Source organism: Lissotriton vulgaris, chromosome 9, assembly GCF_964263255.1.
Source record: "Lissotriton vulgaris chromosome 9, aLisVul1.2, whole genome shotgun sequence".
NCBI classification, from domain to species: Eukaryota; Metazoa; Chordata; class Amphibia; order Caudata; family Salamandridae; genus Lissotriton; species Lissotriton vulgaris.
The window spans coordinates 276,727,515-276,751,440 of NC_141697.1; positions in this window are offsets into that span (position 1 = coordinate 276,727,515).

The following is a 23,926-nucleotide window of genomic DNA, read 5'->3' on the forward strand; positions in this document are numbered from 1 at the left end:
TCTTTGTTAAAGTTATAGCTATTGGCATTGCTCATGACATTTTTGTTTTTAAAACATATAAATAAATGGCATTGTCATTTACAATGCCATTAGCTTAATGTCTTGCAAATGCGAGACCTATTGCATTTGCACCCACACACACACACCCATACACACACAGAGCCACACACAGAGCCACACGCACCCACCCACACACACAGAGCCACACACACAGAGCCACACACATAGAGCCACAGCCGCACACACAGAGCCACACAAAGCCACACACACACAGAGCTACACACACACACAGACAGAGCCACACACACACGCACACAGACAGAGCCACATACAGACAGAGCCACACACACACACACACACAGACAGGGCCACACACACACATACACACACAGAGCCACACACAGATCCACACCCACCCACCCACACACACAGAGCCACACACAGAGCCACACACATAGAGCCACAGCCACACACACAGAGCCACATACAGCCACACACACACAGAGCTACACACACACACAGACAGAGCCACATACACACACACACACAGACAGGGCCACACACACACACACAGACAGAGCCACACACACACACAGACAGAGCCACACACACACACAGAGCCACACATACACACACACACACACACAGAGCCACACACACACAGAGCCACACACACACAGAGCCGCACACACACACACAGAGCCACACGCACACACACACACACACACACAGAGCCACACGCACACACACAGAGCCAAACACACACACACTCACAGAGCCACACAGAGAGAGAGAGAGAGAGAGAGAGAGCCACACACACACACACACAGAGCCACACACACAAACACACACACAGCCACACACACACAGAGAGCCACACACACACACACAGCCACGCACACACACACACACAGCCACACACACACACACAGAGCAGCACACACACACCGAGCCACACACACACACAGAGCCACACACACACACAGAGCCACACACATACACAGAGACACCCACACACAGCCACACACACACAGAGAGCCACACACAGAGCCACACACACACACAGAGCCACACACACACACACAGCGCCACACACATAGAGCCACACACAAACACAGAGTCACACACAGAGCCACCCACAGAGCCGCACACACACACAGAGCCACACACAGAGCCACACACACACACAGATCCACACACAGAGCTACACACAAAGAGCCACACGCACACACACAGAGTCACACACACAGAGCCACCCACACACACACACAGAGCCACACACACACACACACAGAGCCACACACACACAGAGCCGCACACACACACACACACACAGCCACACACACAGAGCCACACAGAGCCACATACACAGAGCCACACACACAGAGCCACACACAAACACAGAGCCACACACACACACAGAGCCACACACAGAGCCACACACACACACACACACAGAGTCACACACAGAGCAACACACACACACAAAGACACAGACACACACACACCCTCACCCCAGGGAGTCTCAGTATTTACAAATGGATTATTCGAGGCCCCCACCAACTCCCAGAGCTCACCCGTTGCTTCCCTCAGTGTAGGTCAGCCACACACCCATCTCTGCCCAGTAACGCCCCAGGGAACACAGGCAGAAAAGCGAGCACAACCAGGGGGCAGAGGCAAGAAAAGAAAATGATCACAACTAGGGAACAGAGGCAATAAAAGCGAGCACAACCAGGGAACAGAGGCAAGAAAAGCGATCACAACCAGGGAACAGAGGCAAGAAAAGCGATCTCAACCAGGGAACAGAGGCAAGAAAAGCGAGCACAACCAGGGAACAGAGGCAAGAAAAGGGATCACAACCAAGGAACAGAGGCAAGAAAAGGGAGCACAACCAGGGAACAGAGGCAAGAAAAGCGATCACATCCAGGGAACAGAGGCAAGAAAATCGAGCACAACCATGGAACCGAGGCAAGAAAAGTGAAAAAACTCATGGGGGGCGGGGGAGCCACCTAGGCTCCTTGAACAAACAACATGGCCCCCAAACGTAGGAGCAGCCCTCTGCAAGACGGGGCCGCTCGAGTCACCACATAGGCCTGGGCCCTCGACTGCCCCTAGGAGACATGGAGCACCCACTCACCGGGGCTCCGCAAAAGAGGGGAAAGCATTGGGGGAGCCCTCTGCCAAGCGGGGCTGCCCTGAAGAGAGGCACCAGAGTGGTGCTTCCCTGCACCCCCCCTCCTAGCCGGCTTCACTTATCGGCTCAGGGGGGTGAAGTCTCTCTCTGTTGCGGGGCCGGTCACCCTTCCTTGCTGGTCGGCTCCCTCTTCAGAAGTGGCGGGGGCAGGCACGGGCAGTGTGCCTCGCGCCTCCTCCGCAGCAATAGGTGGTGGGGCTCTCTCTTCTTCTGAGCTCCCTCCAGCGCATGGGAGCCCCCAGAACACTAGCGCTGCTTCCCTGCCTTCACCCGGGCCCCCACCTGGGACCTGGAACTTTTCCTAGCGGCACTCGAGGAGGCGGGGTGGGCTCCCGACATCCTCCCTCGAAGACTTCCTCGGCTGCCGGGGGGGAGTCTCTCTCTGATGCGCGGCCGGTCTCCCTTCCTCGCTGGTCGGCTCCCTCTTCAGAAGCGGCGGGGGCAGGCGCCGGCAGTGTGCCTCGTGCCTCCTCCGCGGCAATAGGCGGCGGGACTCTCACTTATTCCGGGGCTCTCTCCAGTGCATGGGAGCCCCCGGAACACTCGCGCTGCTTCCCTGCCCTTACCCGGGCCCCCTCCTGGGACCCGGGACTTTTCTTGGCGGCACTCAAGGAGGCGGGGTGGGCTCCCGACATCCTCTCTTGTAGACTTCCTCGGCTGCCTGGGGTGGGGGGGGGGGGGGAGTCTCTCTCTCATGCGCAGCCGGTCTCCCTTTCTCGCTGGTCTGCTCCCTCTTCAGAAGCGGCGGGGGCAGGCACCGGCAGTTAAATCTCGGACATCACGTCACCTGTGCTGGCAAGGTGGGGAACATAACTTGTAATGCAGGACATGATGGTGCAGTATCTGATCTGTCCAGGGACTGCGTAGAGTCCAATGATCAGAAAGTAACTGGAAAACAAGCATTTACAATGCAATGTTCTCGTCTTTGTTAAAGTTAGAGCTATTGGCATTGCTCATGACATTTTTGTTTTTAAAACATATAAATAAATGGCATTGTCATTTACAATGCCAATAGCTTCATCTCTCGCAAATACGAGACCTATTGTATTTGCACCCACACACACACACACAGAGTCACACACGGAACCACACACACCCATACACACACAGAGCCACACACAGTGTGTGGCTCTGTGTGTTTCCCACAAACACACACACAGAGCCACACACACAGAGCCACACACATAGAGCCACAGCCACACACATAGAGCCACAGCCACACACACAGAGCCACACACAGCCACACACACACAGAGCCACACACACACACAGACAGAGCCACACACACACACACAGACAGAGCCACACACACACACACAGACAGGCCACACACACACATACACTCAGAGCCACACATACACACAGAGAGCCACACACACACACACAGAGCCACGCATACACAGAGCCACACACACACACACAGAGCCACACACACACACAGAGAGAGCCACACACACACACACACAGAGCCACACACACACACAGAGCCACACACACAGAGAGCCACACACACACACACAAACCCACACAGACCACACACACACACACACACACAGAGCCACACACACATAGCAACACACACAGAGCCACACACACACAGAGCCACTCACACACAAAGCCACACACACAGACAGGGCCACACACACACACACACAGAGCCACACACACACACAGAGCCACACACACACACACACACAGAGCCACACACAAACACAGAGCCACACACAGAGCCACCCACACACACAGAGCCACCCACAGAGCAACACACACACACACACACACAGCCACACGCAGATACACACACACACAGAGCCACACACAGATCCACACACAAAGAGCCACACACACACACAGAGCCACACACACACACACACACAGCCACACACACACACACACACAGAGCCACGCACACACACACACAGCCACACAGAGCCACACACACAGAGCCACACACACAGAGCCACACACACAGAGCCACACACAAATACAGAGCCACACACAGAGCCACACACACACACACAGAGCCACACACAGAGCCACACACACACACAGAGCCACACACAGAGCAACACACACATACAAAGCCACAGACACACACACACCCCCTCACCCGAGGGAGTCTCCTTATTTACAAATGGGTTATTCGAGGCCCCACCAACTCCCAGAGCTCACCCGTTGCGGCAGTGTGCCTCGCGCCCCCCCGCAGCAATAGACGGCGGGGCTCTCTCTTCTTCCGGGGCTCCCTCCAGCGCATGGGAGCCCCCGGAACACTCGCACTGCCACCGCCGCCATCTTAAAGTGCCCTGCCTCAGCCAGGTCGGCACTTCAGACCCGCAATGGTGGCCGTTCCCAGGCTCCAGAGCCCCCACCGATCGCTGCACAGTTGTGGAGGCAGCAAATAGGATTCTTGGGGCAAGGAGGATTCTTTATTCGAGGAGCGCTCCGGTGAGAGCAACCCTGCAACAGTCTGTTTCCACACGTGAACCTCGGAACACGCCATGCACACCACCATGTTACTCCGGGGTCCAGCAGAAATGGATCGGAGAAACGCCCCGTCATTTTCAGACTGGGGGGCGTGTTTTTCTTTCTCTCCTCTTCCCATTGGCTGGAATGTAAAATTCCAGCCAATGGGAAGAGGAGAGAAAGAACCTAAATAACACACCCCCGAATCCAAAAAATACGGGGCTTAAATGGACAGACAAACCTCTTTTCCAATGACTGGCCTCCGTTTAGGAAGCCAGCCAATAGAGAAGAGGGGCGGGTTTAAGCCCCATACTCTAGAAACATAAAATCACGCAAGCGAGACTGCGCAAGCGCAGCCTACACAGGCCAAGACCTAAAAACTGGCTTGCCTGGATGTGCTTAATTTCTGGTTGGCGTCAGGTAGAATTGCAGTGACCTTTATCGTACATCCAGCAGTTTATTTTAATATGGCAAATTATAACATCAGCATACACAAAGATTGTCCTTTATAGGTCATAAAAATTGGCAATGTATTAAATTATAAATAATTCAATCGTATTGCTTTATTAAACTTCCTGCTTCCTCAAATTTGTTTCAAAATGCACCATTTATCCACTCTTTTTTTTCAAACTTTACTCGGGGGAGAACCCCCCAAAACCTCCGTAGGTTGTTTGAGCTTGCTCGCCACAGTGCAGTACGGAAAAAATATTACACCCTACCACTTTCAGATGTCACCAGCCACCAATGGACCAAGCTACGCCCCTGTGATTGATAGAATAGATTCAGTTGTAGTTTAGAGATGTCTCTCTAGTATGAGTTTTGGTAATTTTAAACCAGGATTCACATTTCTACTTATTGCTATTTGCCTGCACATTCCCTGGGAAAAAGTATTTAGAATGTCCTATGTGAATGTGGAGTGTGTGAGGCGAGAGCTCAGATTTGCTGGAACATCACCTGGTTTGAACCATCAAACCACCAAATACTCTGAAGTGTACGATAGGATGCCAACAACAATAAAGCTCTTTGGGTTCCTGTATGGCACTGTGAGCAAATTGCACCATGTTGGCTCTCCACTTACAGTGCATGCCGCGTTACTTACATTGATGTTCGCCAATATGTCAGGAACTAGGAAGAAGTATGTTCACCATCTTAGTTGTATCGCAGTACATCGCTTGGGAAGTATGAGTACTGTTGAGTTTCAGCTGCACTGGAAATAAATACTACTGTTTCTACTACAGGCCCTGAGTGTACTGAAGAGAACCTATCACAACAAAAGGGGGACCAAGAGCACATAAACCTCCAGCATACATGCTCCAAGTGGTACTGAAATATGGGTGGGTATGCAGTTCCTATAGGGCACGGGTACTCCAAGTACGGCCCGCGGGCCGGCAGCGGCCCGGCAAGCCTTCCTTGGCAGCCCGCGGACCTTACAGACAGCATACCCGTGTTATTTTTATTTTTGAAAGTGCCAGCAAACACCACTGATTGCAACAGCAAGGACTCGGAGAGACAGGCCAGGCGATTCGAGCGATATTCAGAGGGCAGCTGCAGGGGCACTAAGAAGAGGTGAACAAAGCCTCATTAACATGTAAATGGTCTTTTAAAGACCTGTTAAGTACTGGGCTGTGTTCGTGCAGGGTAAGCTGCCTCATACCGAGCTGACGCACAGAGTGAGGTGACAGAGGACAGCAGGGACTGAGGAGGGGGATGGGGGTTGAGGTGGATTGTGCCCCTTTTGCTAAACATATTGACATTAGCATAAAGAAACAGTGATTATGCTCAGTGCTTTTGCAGGAACTTTTACTGCTGACTTTCATAGTTAATTAATCTCAACTTCACAGCAGGAATTTTTTCAAAGCATGGGCAAAATAAGATTTTGCGTTTGGGTACTCCCTTTGCCATGCAATCTGGCGGCAACTTGCAGTTTCAAGAGGCCAGGCAGCTGCCTACAGTGGCTTAATGTATCCCTGGGACTGGTCAATCTTTCAAACATTGACATCTGAGAAATCGCGTCTGTGGCATGACAACATTATACATAATATTGCTACAATTTAAATAGAATTGCTTCTTCCGAATGGTGAACTTACTAACCTTTATTCCATTCCTTCAAATTGGTCTGCCTTTTCTGGCCTTTTTTCCTCAGCTTCTTTCTATATGTATGAGTGCCGAATGCAAATTGCTGCCTGCCAGAATTAAAGACAATACATCCTATTCCCTGCATTGCCACTTTAACTGCTAAAAAGATGCTAAAATAATCGGATATTTGTGATGCGGGTGACGAAGGGCAGAAGGGAGTGAGAGCCAGGTGAGACAGATAGAGACAATGACAGATAAAGACATATACAGAGAGATACCGGCAGAGACAGATAGAGACAGGGGCAGATAGAGACAGGGACAGACAGAAACAGTTTGAGGCAGAGACAGACAGTAATAGAGAGAGAGAGACAGAGAGAGAGAGAGAGAGAGAGAGAGAGAGAGAGACAGAGAGACAGAGAGAAAGAGAGGGAGACAGAGAAAGAGAGGGAGACAGAGAGAAAGAGAGGGAGACAGAAAGAGAGGGAGACAGAGTGAGTGAGACCAGGGGAGACAGCGAGAGTGGGAGGGAGAGAGAGAGAGAGAGACAGAGAGAGTGAGGGAGAGTGATAGAGTGAGGGAGGGAGAGAGAGAGAGGGAGGGAGATAGAGAGAGGGAGGGAGAGAGAGGGAGGGAGACAGAGGGAGCGAGGGATGTGTGTATGCAGGGTCTGTTGGCTCAGTGGGCGAAGGCGTCCGCTGAATTGGTCTGTGTTCAACCTCATGGTCACAGTTTTTTTTGTTGCTCTAGCCCCACCCCCTCCCCCACTGACCCCGTCCCCACTGGTGCGGCCCTCGGTCACAAACCACACTGTAAATTTGGCCCCCGATAGAAAGTTTGTGAGTACCCATGCTATAGGGGAAGGCAGCAGTAGGTGCTCGGAGTTCTAATACATCAGTAAAAGTGGAACCAAAGGGGTGGTTCCGTTTTTGGACTAGGAGCTCTCACATACTGAAAAAAATTTACTGCTTCATCATTGGGCTTATGCTCCTCACCAGGCCAGCACGGCAATGCACCCAGCCCAACATAATCCACTGTACATGGCCTTCAGACATGGGCAGTGGGCTCTGGGGAGTAGGACAAGGGCTGTTAGGCATGTCATGCACCCCTCTCCTACAGTCACAGAGCCTCTTCTTCTGTGCCTCCAATCTTGTGCTAGTGCTCTGGAAATAGTGTCCAGCCTCCATTTCCACAGCACCAGCTGCACAAGGCCTATTTTTAGGTCGAGCATGGGCAGCGTATGCACTGCTCTGCGAGGCATGCTGTATTCGAGTATGGACTTGAAGCTCCGCCCACTCTCCGCCCATATTTTTCATTGTCTTGTGTCATTGTCCCTTGTAAATGTTGGCTTCTGATTTGCTAATAGGCTAGTTAGTCCTTCCTTAGTACCGCCTTGTCTTCATTTGTAACATGCCATAAGGTCTGGTCTTTTTACTTCTGTTGTTACACTGTATGTCTTATTTATTCAGTGAGCACTATTTTCATTAATGGGTTTCCCCTACTGCGGGCACGACATGCTTTCCTGCAACATGCAGCATGCCATGCTCGCTTTCACTTTCCAAGCAGCTCGGAACAATGGCGCTTGCTTCTTTGAAGTGAAATAGGTCTCGCATTTACAAGAGTTTGACCTATTGGCATTGTAAATGACAACGCCTTTAACCCTTCCGCTGCGGCAGCAATTCCGCCACAGTGCTAAGGGGCGGGGGGGGGTCGCGCGGCGCTCCGACGCTGGTGACGGAACCGCTCCGTCACGCCCCTCGGTGAGCTGTGCTTGTGACGGAACGGTTCTGTCACGGCCCCGCCCGCTCAATAGAACGTGCTGCGCAGGCGCGAATTCAGCGCCGCGCAGGCGTGGCGAGCTGGGCCATGACGGAACCGTTCCGTCACCAGCACAGCCCACCCGAGGGGCGTGACGGAGCGGTACCGTCACCAGCGTGGGAGGGGTTAATTGAAAATACTATTTTTTTTGTTAAAGAAAAAAAATACTATTTTTTTTAACAACAAAAAAACACTCAAACACCCAGAGAGTGAGCCACAATGACTATTGTCATACAATGCTGTTAATGTGAAGGCATACTCAGAGGTGTAGGGGACGACTCTGTGCAGGCAGAAGTCTTCAATGTGCATGTTCTGGAGTGTGTCTTTTATGCAGTTTTACTGCTGAATCTTTCAGGACACAGAATTTATTCTGGATCTTTTTGGGTTTGAGCAAGTGTGCTTGTGTCATGTGCATGTATAAATCTGCTCTCATCATGTGCAGTGCTTGGAACAGAAATGTAAAAGAGCAGGTACTCACTAACCCTGTGTACCTGTTTGCTGCAGAAGTGAGTTATTAATCTATCATTATTTATAGCACCCCTGCTGACAAGTGCAGGTACTATCCATTTCCAATTAGAGAAGGGTAGGCAATCAGTACCTGAGAGTACCTGTCCATTTATAGCACAGATCATGTTACAGGAGACCACAGGCGTGAAGTAACTTTTATGCTACTGAGGAATCAATAGTGCAAGCTGGCTGTTGAGCCTGTGAGTCACAGGTGACAAGTGAATATTAAATCTGTAGCTGCTGCTGGGCTTCGCAGCACTGTCAGTCATCCTCAGAGACCAGAGACCTTGAGAACATTCCAGGGCAGCATTCCAGAGATGTGGGCCAGCCTCTGAAGGAGTGATGGCGTTGTTCTGGCAGACCGTATGACAGTAGAAAAGCACAGAATAAATGAGAGTATACATGAGGACTTTGGGTGTTTAAAGTTCAGTTGTTTGTCAGAATATCATATATACGACATATGCTTACACACAAAGTGTAAAATGCTATTTATTATAACCATTCTTGAGTGTGGGGAGGGGCATGCGCGCACTAGCCTATAGGAAAATCTAACATTGCATGAAGGGCTAGTTTGTCAAGTAATTGCATGGGCTATTTTTTGGCTGTTTGTGGGACTGTTTTATGGTTTTTACAGTTGATTTCCATGATATTAACATAAACATTGCCTGGAGCAAGCTCAAATCCATGCACCTCCCACTCCCACACCTCGTGAAATACCGACACAACACGTCTTTATAGGTTCACAGCTGCCCCTGTTCGCAATGTGGGCCACTTTTTATCTATCCTATTTGGTAATGGGGCCACTTTTATTTCGGTGCCCAAGCCTATTGTCTGGCCAGTCTGACCCTGAGGAGGGGCCATGACTCACAAGCGGTTAAGCCTAAAGTGAGTCATGATTCCCCTTCCTTAACAATAGTAATAAATAACATATTATACACTGTGCATTTGCATATATGGTTCATGCCGTGGCCTTTTTCGTGTGCATTTGATTTAACAAAATATATTTAAACAAAATCAGTATGCAAACGTTTAAGTATTCAGTAAGATAAAATCACAGTGAAGAGCCCTCCTGCCTATTAGGAAAGTTTAGTTGTGTAAAGAAATGTTACCATGCAATCTATGAGGTAGTAACTAATGTTTTTCTCATGTTAATTTTACTCTACTGTAGTAATAAACTCGAATGTCTCCTTTGCACTGTAGTGGCAAATGTGGTAATGTGTGTTTACTAGTACAGTTGATTTAAATAACATGTTTTATTGGGACACATTTATGTTCACTGCCTGGCATAGACAGTAACATTAGTCTGACAAATATCGTTTTTTTACATATAGCGTACAAAGACATTGTCCGAGTGGATGCAGATTTTCCATTTTTTATTGAAATGGAACTTTTTAGACGATGTTTAAGATATAACATTCGTGTCATAACAAATTCTGGCAACAATACACCACACTTAAGGGCTTTGGTCAAGTCTCGGAATGATTAAATATACAAAGAGTACACAGTGTCCTGAGCATGAACACTTATAGAAAATAATATAGTGGGATATTGTGTTTCACCACATTGTCATTTAAGTCTGACTCAGTACACTGAATTGCAACATCATGAGTCTGGAGGGTGTAGCTTGGTTATGTTCACTGAGGCAGAAATGTATTTTAACTCTCTTCTTTGCTTGAAAGCTAAACTAGCTTACTGACAGATTTTATTGTTTGTTTCATAGAAGCAAAACGGATTATTGGATTGCTATGGGATAGTGTTAACTTATGGGCTGAAATGTCACCAAAGAGAACACAATTGTTAATATGTATTCAAAACAAGCGATGAACTGTAAGGGTTAGCTTTTTTATATTTACTAATAAAAAAAATGGAATATAGGTGCATCAATAAGGAGCGGGTTGACTAATTTCTGTATTTTTCCACATGAGCCTGGGTTCAAAGAGTTATGCATGCCTGTCTGTTAACAAAAGTTTGGATAATGCACACTCACTTATGAGAAGGATGTTAGATCCCTTCTATCAGCACACACACAGTAGGAGTGGATTCGAGAACTATGCTTAGACAGTTCGCTGGACCACCTTAATGAAGGAATTTACATACAAGCAGCAGAACATGAAATTCTATTATAGATGTAATGGGGAGCCATTACACCTTTCTGTTTATAGTAGGGCACATTAGCAAATTTAGGAGCTCCATAAATTGTCCTGACAACATACACTTGTATTTTCTGCAATTGTTTTATTAATTTGTCTGTTGCACCCAGAAACAGTGTTCCAGCATCACCTGTTTGTTTTCTGGTCGTTACCCGACTGGCTATTGCTCTTGCCTGGTGGCCATCCCAAAATGGCTGCATTTGACTCGAAACCCAAATACATGTATTGCAGCTCTTGCTGATATTTTTGAGGGGAAACCTTTGGATTAAAAGTGGACTCTAGCAGTTTCATTTTTTCTGTTTCTATCGTAAATCATCAGCGCAGGGGTGATTCAACTTCTGGCGTTTCTGATCGGAGCACGAAAAACAATCAAGAGAGTGAATAAGGAAGCTTCCCCCCTGACGAAGGGCATTCATATGCCTGAAATGCATTGGGGATGATACGTACTTTATTCTAAATGCTTCATCAACTACGGATTTAACGTCTTTGCATGAATATGATTAATTCATGAAATTAAGGAAACCACATTGAACCAAAATAATGAATGTTCATTGAAACATCTACACTTGAACTTTGATTTAATTTGATTAAACATTTTCCAATTGGACACTGGCAGTGCATTTGAGGGACATTTCCCAGAGGGGAAGTGCAACAGTGTGTGTTATATTTTCACGTCCAGGTTCAGAGGGCGATACCTCACTGCACGCCCATACGCTTTTTACACAAAGTGTTCCCCAAGCTTCAGATTACCATGGAGTGCGGGATCCATTACCTTTTTTGATTCAAACCTACCCACCAATAATTAGCCCCATAAAACTCCTAATCTCCTGAAAATAAATCTAGTTGTGGGCATAAAAAAACCATACAAATAATTTCAGCTTGTTCAAAGACACACATATCACATTTGCTACCAAACCAACCACCTCACTTTGCTAGTGTGTGATATAAAAAATAAAATCATGTTAAAGTGCTGACTTTTCAAACTGGTTGATAACAGCACTCTACTGCCTGGACCTAATGACGCCTGGATAAAAAGCCCCTCCGCACTAAACCTAGCCTCCCACTTCAAATTTTGTAGCTCTACCAGTTGCGGCCGGCATGACTCATGGGTTGGGGGGGGGGGTGCGAGGGGAGGTTTAATTTAATAAAATTACAAAGTTAACTCACCTTCGCCGGTCCGGTTGAGCGTAATCCCTGCTTCTCTGCTCCTCTCCTGAACAGGAAGCAGGCTGCCTCCCTCCCCTCCCTTAAGCCAATCACAACACTGCAATGGCAGGGTTGTGATTGGTCAGGACGCCGACCAGCAAGTAGTCTATGGGGAGGCCATTTTCTCCATGTGGGCTGCATGCAGCCTACACGGAGAAAAAGCAGAGTGCGCATGACTGGTTTGGTAGGCCTCAGAGGGCAGACCAAACAGTCGGAGCCCTCCCCAGTGGGCAAGCCACTCCTCCCCTACCCTTGACCAGGCCCACCCCTAACCAAACCCCTCTACTTTCTCACACTGCGAGAAACAGAAAGAGAAAATTGTATTTATAATACCATTTTATGTTTCTGCTTCTCGCGAAGCGAGAAAGCAGTGGGGCGACGCGCGCCCCTCTGCCCACATGGAGGAGCCGCCCCTGGGAACAAAGACAGAATTTATTTACAACCGTATTTAGTTTCAAGGCAAGGCCTTTGCAGACTCTTTAAAGAACAACAAATGGGCAGTATTGTTCATTTGGAACGGTGGCATCCGTACGTTTGAAATGCATTTTTATTAAATGCATCCCCCCCACTGTGGCAGTAAAAGCAAAATACAAATGTAAGGGATAGGCAGAGGGTACTGGAACCAGTTTACAAAGGCATGGAAATATGGAAATGGTCTTTTAAAAACCCGGGAAAAGCTCGGTTGTGGCAGAATAAGACTTCAGACACTGCCCAGCCGAGACACTGTCCAGCCGATGCTGCAGCAGCTGCAGTTGCCTGGAATGAGGCACACTTCGCAGGGAGTTGGGTGAGGCTGAAGCCCTTTAGCCCTATGGATGTGCATGCCTGGCTTCCTCCTACATACAGCCACTATCCATCCTTATATTAATATCTCCCTTTACCTGCCAGGTCACTCCTAAAGTCCCCATTGTTCCCAATACTAAAACCTCCCGAAGAAACGACTCATTTAGTGAAGAAATAGCTTTATTCCTGAGGAGCAGTGGTGGATGCTGCCTGCTTCTCATCCACCTCGCAACTGTCTATCAGCATACATAGAATCCGAATCTACAATTAACTCAAAGCATTCTTTCAACTAGGTTGAATCTGCGTTCCCGTGCAACCTAGTTGCTAAGCAACAATACAACACTTCCCCCTCTGTACAATAACAAAAAATTATTTTAACAACAATTAATAAAAGAAAGGAAACTTACTAAAGAGGGGAAAGGAAAAGAGAAGAGAAAACAAGCACTGGCGTTGCCAATAGGTCTCGCAGTAGGAAAGTTGGAGCTATTGGTTTTGTAAATGACAAAGCCCTTTATGTTTTAAAAATGATAAAAAAATAAAAGGCATTGTTATTTGCAATTGTAATAGCTCCAACTTTCCTACTGCGATACCTATTGGCAACGTGAGTGGTGTTGCGTGTGTGAGTGGCGTTGCGTGTGTGAGTGGCGTTGCGTGTGTGAGTGGCATTGCCTGTGTGAGTGGCGTTGCGTGTGTGAGTGGTGTTGCATGTGTGAGTGGCGTTGCATGTGTGACTTGCGTTGTATGTGTGAGTGGCGTTGCATGTGTGAGTGGCGTTGCATGTGTGAGTGGCGTTGCATTTTTTATTGGTGTTGCATGTGTGAGTTCCGTGTCATGTGTGAGTGGCGTTGCATGTGTGTGTTGCGTGCGTGTGCGAGTAGTGTTGCGTGGATGAGTGTTGTTGCGTGGATGAGTGGTGTTGCGTGGATGAGTGGCATTTCGTGTGTGAGTGGCATTGCGTGAGTGAGTTGCGTTGCTTTGAGTGAGTTGCGTTGCATGTGTGAGTGGCGTTGCATGTGTCAGTGGCGTATCATGTGTGAGTGGCGTTGCATGTGTGAGTGGTGTTGCATGTCTGAGTGGTGTTGCGTGGGTGCGTTGCGTTGCATGTGTGAGTGGCGTTGCATGTGTGAGTGGCGTTGCCTGTGTGAGTGGCGTTGCCTGTGTGAGTGGCGTTGCGCGTGTGAGTGGCGTTGCGTGTGTGAGTGGCGTTGTGTGTGTGCATGGCGTTGCGTGTGTGAGTGTAGTTGCGTGTGTGAGTGGCGTTGCTTGTGTGAGTGGCGTTGCTTGTGTGAGTGGTGTTGCTTGTGTGAGTGGTGTTGCGTGTGTGAGTGGCGTTGCGTGTGTGCGTGGCGTTGCGTGTGTGAGTGGAGTTGCGTGTGTGAGTGGGCTTGCGTGTGTGAGTGGTGTTGCGTGTGTGAGTGCCGTTGCGTGTGTGACTTACGTAGTGTGTGTGAGTGGCGTAGCGTGTGTGACTTGCGTTGCGTGTGTGCGTGGCGTTGCGTGTGTGCGTGGCGTTGCGTGTGTGAGTGTCGTTGCGTGTGTGAGTGTCGTTGCGTGTGTGAGTGGCGTTGCGTGTGTGCGTGGCGTTGCGTGTGTGACTGGCGTTGCGTGTGTGAGTGGCGTTGCATGTGTGAGTGGCGTTGCATGTGTGAGTGTCGTTGCATGTGTGAGTGGCGTTGCATGTGTGAGTGGCGTTGCATGTGTGTGTGTGGCGTTGCATGTGTGTGTGGCGTTGCATGTAATGCTGGATTATTTGTGAGTGGTGCTGTCCTGTTGCAGAGATGTTGATGTGTTGGTGCTGAGTGTTGTTTGTGTTTTGCATAGTTGAGTAGTTGTGTTTTTGTGATGGTGTGTATTAATAGTTTTGTATATATGTTTGTTATGTAGTGTATTATATGTTGTTGCGTTATGCTTTGTGTTTGTTGTTTTATAGCAATTGTAAGATTTGATGTGTGAGTGTTATTGTGTTGCATGTATGTATTTTATTCTAACATGTCTTTGTATGTATTTATTTTTAAGTATGTGTTATGTGTTGTAATGTTTTTTGTTTTAACGTTGTGTATGAAGTGTTATTGAAATAAAAATGGCGGGCGCTATGTGTTTCCTTTACGTGAATTACGTTAAGTGTTTAGCGTTCTAGTCTTTTTTGTGTATTCTGAATGTGTTTGATGTATGACGTAATCCTTAGCCAATCGCAGGGCTACGTTTGGTGACGTAGCGTTGCGTTTGACGTGCGTTAATTGGGAAATCCCCAGTTGTTCGGGAACTTTCGTGGGGGAAAGGCGTGTTGTTGTTCCTGTCTTCTTCCGGCGTCGTTTGACAGGTAGGTTTTTTTTTACAACTATTTAATGTATGATGTGAAAGTATTATAGAGTATGTAGAGATGTATTTGATTAGTTTTTACAGTTTATTATTAATGTTATACTTTTGTGTATCGCAACATTGTTTACGTTATCGTATGTATATTATTAAATATGTATTGAACTTTCTAAATTGTGAATGTGAAATGTTGTAATGTAATTTTATGTAATGTATAGCAATGTATTGATTTTAAGGTATAGTCAAAGTGTGTATTTTATGCATTTATTGATTTTGTGTACTTTTTTGTTTTTGCTAATAGTATTTCCCTTTGTTTCCGAGTTGTTAATTATTAATAATGTAATGTATTAAAGTATTGTCATGCTTCGATAGAATCGGTATATATTAAGTAGGTGTTGGGTTATTATTTCAGGTATCGTATGTACAGTATTGGTCTTGTATTGTTAATAACATGAGTGTATTACTTTTGTCCCTTTTTTCAAGTGCATATTTTGGGTGTAAATTGATTTTGTTTATTGGCGTATGTACAGGAATGGTATTTTAATTGTAATTTACAAGAGTTTTTTTATGTGTTAGCAAGATCTTATTGTGTAGGTGTTATTTTTGCCGTGTTATTTAGTCCATTATTACATGAATGCATTGTATTGTTTATTATTTATTGAAATGTGGTGTAATGCTATTATTGTATAGATGTTGTTGTTAATTTGTGATTTATATAGATAGTTAGATAGGTATATTGAGGGCGAGAGCTAACAACACATGCAGCATCACTTTCCAGCAGCCTAGCAACACCTAGCAACACAGCCGCATTAATTTTTAAACATTAGTATCATTGTGGTGTTGTTGTTTTATCCATGTGGTGATGGAGAGTGGTGTTGTGATGGTGCTGAGTACTGTTGTATTTTGGAGTGTTGGTGTGGTGCTGTGTAGTGTTAATGTGGTGTTTGCGAGTGATGATGTGGTCCTTGAGAGTGGTGTTGTGGTGTTATTGGTTGTTGTTGTGGTGTTGCTGAGCGATGTTGTAGTGTTGCAGTGTGACAATGTTAATGTGCTGAGTGTTGTTGTGTTGGTGCATTGTGTTAATGTGTTGTTGCGGAGTGATAATGTTGTGTTGAATCGTGGTGTTGGGGTGGTGGTTAGTAGTGTTGTTGTGTTGTTGAGTTGTGCTCTTTTGATGCTGTTTGATGCTGTTTTGGTGTAGGTTGTTCCTGTTGTTGTGCACTTAGCACCTCCGAAACACTTCGTGCAACAGCAGCATGAGTTAGAGCAACACCAGAGTTGCGTGTTTTTGTGATTGCGCACTTTGTTTGCGTTTTTGTTTTTTGCTGGCATAGTTTAATGGTTTATTTTCCCTTACTTTAGTAAGTGCTTTATGTTGTGCATTTGTTTCCTTTAGCTCGCTTTGTCCACTTTTAAATTGTTGTATTATTTTGTGTATTTATGATCTTTGTGAAAGAAATGTTTTATTTTACAATCCCTTTATTCATTTTTGTGTATTAATTGCTGCACTGTCCTTGCGTTGCATTAAGTTTACATTTTTGAATAGCTACAAGTGTGTAATCTGATTAGTACGTATTAAAATAAATGTTGCCTAACGTTATTTATGTGTGGAGTTTGAGGGTGGAGTTGTAGTTGGAGGGTAAAGTTGTAGGGTGGTATAGTAGTTATAGGGTGTAGTTGGAGGGTGGACTTGGACGGTGTGAGTGTGAGGGTGAGTGGATGTGAGTGTTTGGGTGTTTGAGGGTGTGTGACAGTGTGTGAGAGTGATTGAGCGTGACTGTTTTAGTATGAGTGAGGGTGTGAGTGTTGTGAGTGTGTGTGTGAGGATGAGGGGGTGAGGGTAAATGTTGCCTAACGCTATTTATGTTTTTTACGGTGTAGTTGGCGGGTGGATTTGGACGGTGTGAGTGTGAGTGTGAGTGGATGTGAGTGTCTGTGCGTTTGATGTTGTGAGTGAGGCTGAGCGTGTGTTGGTGAGTGATGGTGTGTGAGGGTATGAGTGTGATTGAGGGTGTGAGGTTGTGAGAGTGTGAGGGTGTAATGTAGGGTGAGGATGAGTGAGGGTGTGTTCGGCTGAGGGTGAGGGTGGGTGAGGGTGTGAGTCATTGTGATGATGCCTATAAGTGATCATTTATTCTCCGTGAATATTGTACACTTCAAATGTATTAATGTTGTGAAGCGTTTTTTGAGAAAGCTAATCCTGCCCTATGTAATGTTGATTGATGCTGTTGTTAACGCTGAATCAAAAAACAAACACATCAGTAACGTTTTTTATATAATGCATGTCAAAAGTTATTATTTTTTTGTAAGGTACACATCAATTTGCACTGCAAAAGGTTGGCTTGCATTAACATAGATGCGCATTGATTTTGTCTGTGTTTGCTTCTTCGAGACAATGTTTACCTCCTTATAAATTTCCTACTACAGATGTGCATTAATTGTGGCAAAGTATAAGTATGAAGCCACCTTTAAAAATTGTATTGTTGTTGTTGTTTAGTTAGAGTGAAATACTTTCTTGTACTTATTAGTGAATTGCAAGTAGGATGTGAGGTCTAGGGCTCTTGTGATTACGCACTTTCTTTGTTTTGTGGATTCTTTCCACCATTGTTTAATGGTTTATTTATTTCCCCTTACTTTAGTGACTGCTTTATGTTGTGAATTTGTGTCCTTTAGAGGTTTTTGTCCCCTTTTAAATTGGTGTATTACTCGCTGTGTATTCAGATGTTTCCCTTTTTCTTTGTATTTATTTTTTTCTGTAAAAAATGTTATATTTAACAATCCTTTCCTGCGTTTTTATGTATTAATTTGTGCACTGTCCTTGCGAAGCATTAAGTTTTCATTTTTGAATACCTACAAGTGTGTAATCTGATGTTTTGTTATTGAATTAAATGTTGCCTAATGCTATTTACTTTTGGAGTTGGAGGGTGGATTAGTAGTTGGAGGGTGCATTAGTAATTGGAGGGTGGATTAGTAGTTGTAGGGTGGAGTTGTAGGGTGGTGTTGTAGGGTGGAGTCGGAGGGTGGACTTGTACGGTGTGAGTGTGAGTGGATGTGAGGGTCAGGGGGTGTGAGGGTGTGTGATGGTGTGTAAGGGCGATTGAGGGTGACTGTGTGAGTATGAGTGAGGGTGTGAGGGTTGTGAGGGTGAGGGGGGTGAGGGTGTCTGAAGGTGAGGGGGTGAGGGTGTCTGAAGATGAGGGTAATGGGGTGTGAGTGTGTGTGATGGTAGGTGTGGGTGAGTGAGGGCGAGTGTTGTGAGGGTGTGAGTGTGTGAAGGTGAGTTAGGGTGTTCAAGTTTTAAGGTTGAGTGTGTGACTGTGGGTGAGGGTGGGTGAGGGTGTGTGAGAGGGTGAGGGGGTGATGTAGAGTGATGGTGTGTGAGGGTGAGTGGGGGAGGGTGAGTGAGGGTGTGTGAGGGTGAGGTTGTTGAGGGTGAGGGTGTGTTGTTGAGTGATGGTGTGTGAGGCTGTGTGTGAGGGTGTGAGTTGGTGTGAGTGAGAGTTGTTGTGATGATGGCTATAAGTGTTTATATTTTCGCAGTGAATATTGTACACTTCAAATGTATTAATGTTGTTATGCGTTGTTTCTGAAGCTAAGAGACCTATGTAATGTTTATTGATGCTGTTGTTAGCGCTGAATCCAAACTCAAAGACATTAGTAATGTTTTTAATATTATACATGTAAAATGTTTTCATTTTTTTTTTGGTAAGGTACACCAAGTTGCACTGCAAAAGCTTTGCTTGCATTAACATAGATGCGCTGTCATTTTGGAGGGTGGAGTTGTAGGGTGGTGTTGTAGGGTGGATTAGGAGGGTGGCCTTGGACGGTGTGAGTGTGATGGTTATTGAATGTGAGGTTCAGGGGGTGTGAGGGTGTGTGATGGTGTGTGAGTGTGAGTGAGGGTGACGGTGTGAGCATGAGTGAGGGTTGTGAGGGTGGACTTGGAAGGTGTGAGGGTGATTGGATGTGATGTTTAGGGGGTGTGAGGGTGTGTGATGGTGTGTGAGGGTGAGTGAGGGTAACGGTGTGAGTATGAGTGTGGGTGATGGGATGAGGGTGTGTGAAGATGAGGGGGTGAGGGTAATGGGATGTGAGAGTGTGTGATGATAGGTGTGGGTGAGTGAAGGTGAGAGTTTGAGGGTGAGTGAGGGTGAGTGTTGTGAGGGTGTGAAGGTGAGTGAGGGTGTCCGAGTTTGAATGTTGAGTGTGTGACTGTGGGTGAGGGTGTGTGAGGGTGAGGGTGTGTGAGGGTGAGGGTGAGTGAGGTGGTTTGTGGCTGAGAGTGTGTGATGTATAGTGAGTGTGAGAGTGTTGTGATGGGTGTGAGTAGATCGTGGGTGTGTGAGTGTAAGTTGTTTGAGGGTGAGGGGGTGTGTGAGTGGAGTTGCATGCGTGAGTGGCGTTGCATGTGTGAGTGGCGTTGCATGTGTGAGTGGCGTTGCGTGGGTGAGTGGCGTTGCGTGTGTGAGTGGCGTTGCGTGTGTGAGTGGAGTAGTGTGTGTGAGTGGCGTAGTGTGTGTGAGTGGCGTTGCGTGTGTGAGTGGCGTTGCATGTGTGAGTGGCGTTGCGTGTGTGAGTGGAGTAGTGTGTGTGAGTGGCGTAGTGTGTGTGAGTGGCGTTGCGTGTGTGAGTGGCGTTGCATGTGTGAGTGGCGTTGCGTGTGTGAGTGGCGTTGCGTGTGTGAGTGGCGTTGCGTGTGTGAGTGGCGTAGTGTGTGTGAGTGGCGTAGTGTGTGTGAGTGGCGTAGTGTGTGTGAGTGGTGTTGCGTGTGTGAGTGGCGTTGCGTGTGTGAGTGGCGTTGCGTGTGTGAGTGGCGTTGCGTGTGTGAGTGGCGTTGCGTATGTGAGTGGCGTTGCGTGTGTGAGTGGCGTTGCGTGTGTGAGTGGCGTTGCGTGTGTGAGTGGCGTTGCGTGTGTGAGTGGCGTTGCGTGTGTGAGTGGTGTAGTGTGTGTGAGTGGCGTAGTGTGTGTGAGTGGCGTAGTGTGTGTGAGTGGCGTAGTGTGGGTGAGTGGCGTTGCGTGTGTGAGTGGCGTTGCGTGTGTGAGTGGCGTTGCATGTGTGAGTGGCGTTGCGTGTGTGAGTGGCATTGCGTGTGTGAGTGGCGTTGCGTGTGTGAGTGGCGGAGTGTGTGTGAGTGGCGTAGTGTGTGTGAGTGGCGTTGCGTGGGTGAGTGGCGTTGCGTGTGTGAGTGGCGTTGCGTGTGTGAGTGGCGTTGCGTGGGTGAGTTGTGTTGCGTGTGTGAGTGGTGTTGCTTGGGTGAGTGGCGTTGCATGGATGAGTGGCGTTGCGTGGATGAGTGGGGTTGCGTGGATGAGTATGAGTGGGGTTGCGTGGATGAGTGGCGTTGCGTGTGTGAGTGGTGTTGCTTGGGTGAGTGGCGTTGCGTGGATGATAGTGGGCTTGCGTGGGTGTGAGTGGCGTTGTGTGTCTGTAAGTGTTGCTGTGTGGGTGAAAGTGGCACAGAGCCTTTGATGTGACATTTCAGGTGCAGAGCATGAGATTGATGCAAGGAGCAGGCATGGGAAACAAAACCTTCCTGATGTGAGAGACGATAACGGGTGCATATGCATAGGAGGAGAATACAGGTATATGGCATGTGAAGATATCAGGTGGAAAGATTGGGTAGGGAAGATAATAGGTTCAGGGCTTGCAAGGCATGAGTAGAGTAAAGCATGACAAAATGGTGCAAGGCATGAAAAGAAAGTAATGCCAGGTGTGGAAATTGAGGAGTAAAAATAACGATACGGCATGAGATGTCCAGCAAGAGAATATAAAATGTGTGCCAAATTCAGGTGGCATGGGTAGGTAATGTAGTTCAAACAACTGTGATATAAGTGACATCACAGGCTTTGGTGTGCAAGGCTAGCGAAGGGCCGTCACTGATGTAAGGCTTATGAAGAGAACATAAAACGTCGAAAACAAGGACAGCGAAGAAGATAGCTGTCTGACCATAGCTGATCCGAAAGTAGCCTTGTTTGCTATGATTACAAGTGCAAAGAATGTCCCGAGAAGGTAGGGAGTGCAAGGCATGATACAGGAAATTATGTGTGCCTTAAACCATGGTAATGTAAGCAAACTGATACAAGTTGATCGGCCGGGAAGCGGCCAGGAAACACAAGTACGGCCGGCCACATAATTAGGGGAGGAGAAGCTGCACAGCACACGCTGGGAGAAGCCCTTTGATGTGCTGTGCGGCTGCGATGCTCGCTCTGTGCTGGGGGAGGGACATTAGGAACAGGACCAGATGGCCATGAAAGTGTATGGGCCAAATGCGCGTGCCTGTACGTGCACTCGAAGAAAACGCCACGGAAAAAAGCGGTGGTTTGACTATCCGATGGAGCACATGAATTCTCCCCCATTTCCCATTGCTTCATTGTTTTGTTTCAAATATTTACGCACAAACAAGAACCCAAAAAAAAAAGCGAGGTCATTGAAACCAAAGCGGTCATTCGTCTGCAGGTGATCAGATGACTCAAGGGATCTGTTTTTCATTTGTGGCTCTTTTTGACTGTTATTCAAAGAGACTGGCTCTTTCTGTGCAGTTGGCTCGGCGCTTCGTACATCTGCAGTTAAGAACAAGAACAAGTCGGGTTGGGGCGGGAGAGTGAGAGAGTGGGAGGGAAGAGCTGGAAAAGCCCAGGCTCGGCAGTGCAGCATGGCTGTGATTGCGTGGAGAGAGAGGGGAGGTGCTGGTGTGGGAGGGGGAGGCTGTGATTGCATGGAGAGAGAGGGGAGGTGCTGGTGTGGGAGGGGGGAGGTGCTGGTGTGGGAAGGGGAGGCTGTGATTGCGTGGAAAGAGAGGGGAGGTGCTGGTGTGGGAGGGGGAGGCTGTGATTGCGTGGAGAGAAAGGGGAGGTGCTGGTGTGGGAGGGGTGCTGCTAGGGCAAGGCTGTGTTTGCGGAGAGAGAGAGGGGAGGTGCTGGTGTGGGAGGGGGGAGTTGCTGGTGTGGGAGGAGTGCTGCTAGGGCAAGGCTGTGTTTGCGGGGAGAGAGAGGGGAGGTGCTGGTGTGGGAGGGGGGAGTTGCTGGTGTGGGAGGAGTGCTGCTAGGGGAGGAGAAGCCCTGGACGTGAATGCTCGTGCATGTTTGATCACGTGATTCACGTGAACTGCAAGAAAACCGCGGCTGAAAGCCCTTTGGTTTGAAGAGAAAATAGCCGACTTGAATTCTCCCCATTTCCCATTCCTGCGGAATGGTAAAGGCGAGACCTAAAAAGAAAAACTATTTATTATTCATTACATAATCTTTTAGCCACACAGGAGGCTTTTTGATACGCAAAGGTTTATGATTGAGGGAGACCTCACTCGACTCATCCTCAACAGAAGATGAATGAGTATCAGGAAGAGTACCATTTCGCGGAAGAGTACTATTCCGCAGAACTGCACCTTCTCCCTCTTCAACAACAAAGGAATCAGCAGTTAGATCTTCTCTAGGAAGAGAAATGGCAGAAGGAGAAGAAGTTCCTTCTACATCATCCTCCAGCCTTTCAGAAGATTTTGAACCATAGTTGGTTCTTTTTTGATGAAATGAATGATCCATGACAATCCTTTTTAAATTCCAAACTTCTCCAATACTCAATCTAACAGCATTCTGTAAAACTTTCACAACTTCTTCAGTATCAAAAAAGGCACTTTCACCTTTGCAAACAAAACCTGTTTTTTTTACTCCAACCCAGTCACCAACTTCCACTGTCACTGGTTTGGTGGAATGTTTAGCATTAAAATAATCCTTACTTTTCTCGTGAATTTGTTGCATTCTGTCCCAAACTTCCTACTTGGACCAATTAACAACACCTGAAGTACATAACCAAGCAGGAATACATTTTGACCTGGGTTTGCGACCACGCTTAACAATAAAAGGAGGTAAACCTGTGGCCTCAGTAGCAGTCACACAATAAGCCCAAACAGACTTCCCAATTTGTGAGATCCAATCAAGGGAACCACTAGTAGCAATTTGAATAATCCCTTTCAACACACGGTTGAACCTCTTAACCATACCATTTCCGCTAGGGTTATATAAAGAGGTGGTTCTGTGAATTATTCCTAACTTGGCAAAGTAGTTCTTAGCTTTAGTTGAAACAAATTGTACACCATTGTCACTAATTAAAGTCGCTGGAATACCTTCAGAAGAAAACATATCATCCAAAAACTCAAGAATTGCAATAGTATCAGCTTTATCCACAACTTTGACTGCAGGCCAACAAGAGAAAACATCCATAAGAACAATAATATACTTTTGAGAATCACTACATTGATCTCTAATTGGCCCCATAATGTCAATGGCTACAGTATCCCAAGGTTCCTTAGAAACTAAAGTGTCACACATAGGTGGTCTACTGGTTTTCAAAGATTTGTCAGAAGTACCACAAGCTGTACAGTTCCTGACCACTCTTTCAGTTTCAATGTCCAAACCAGGCC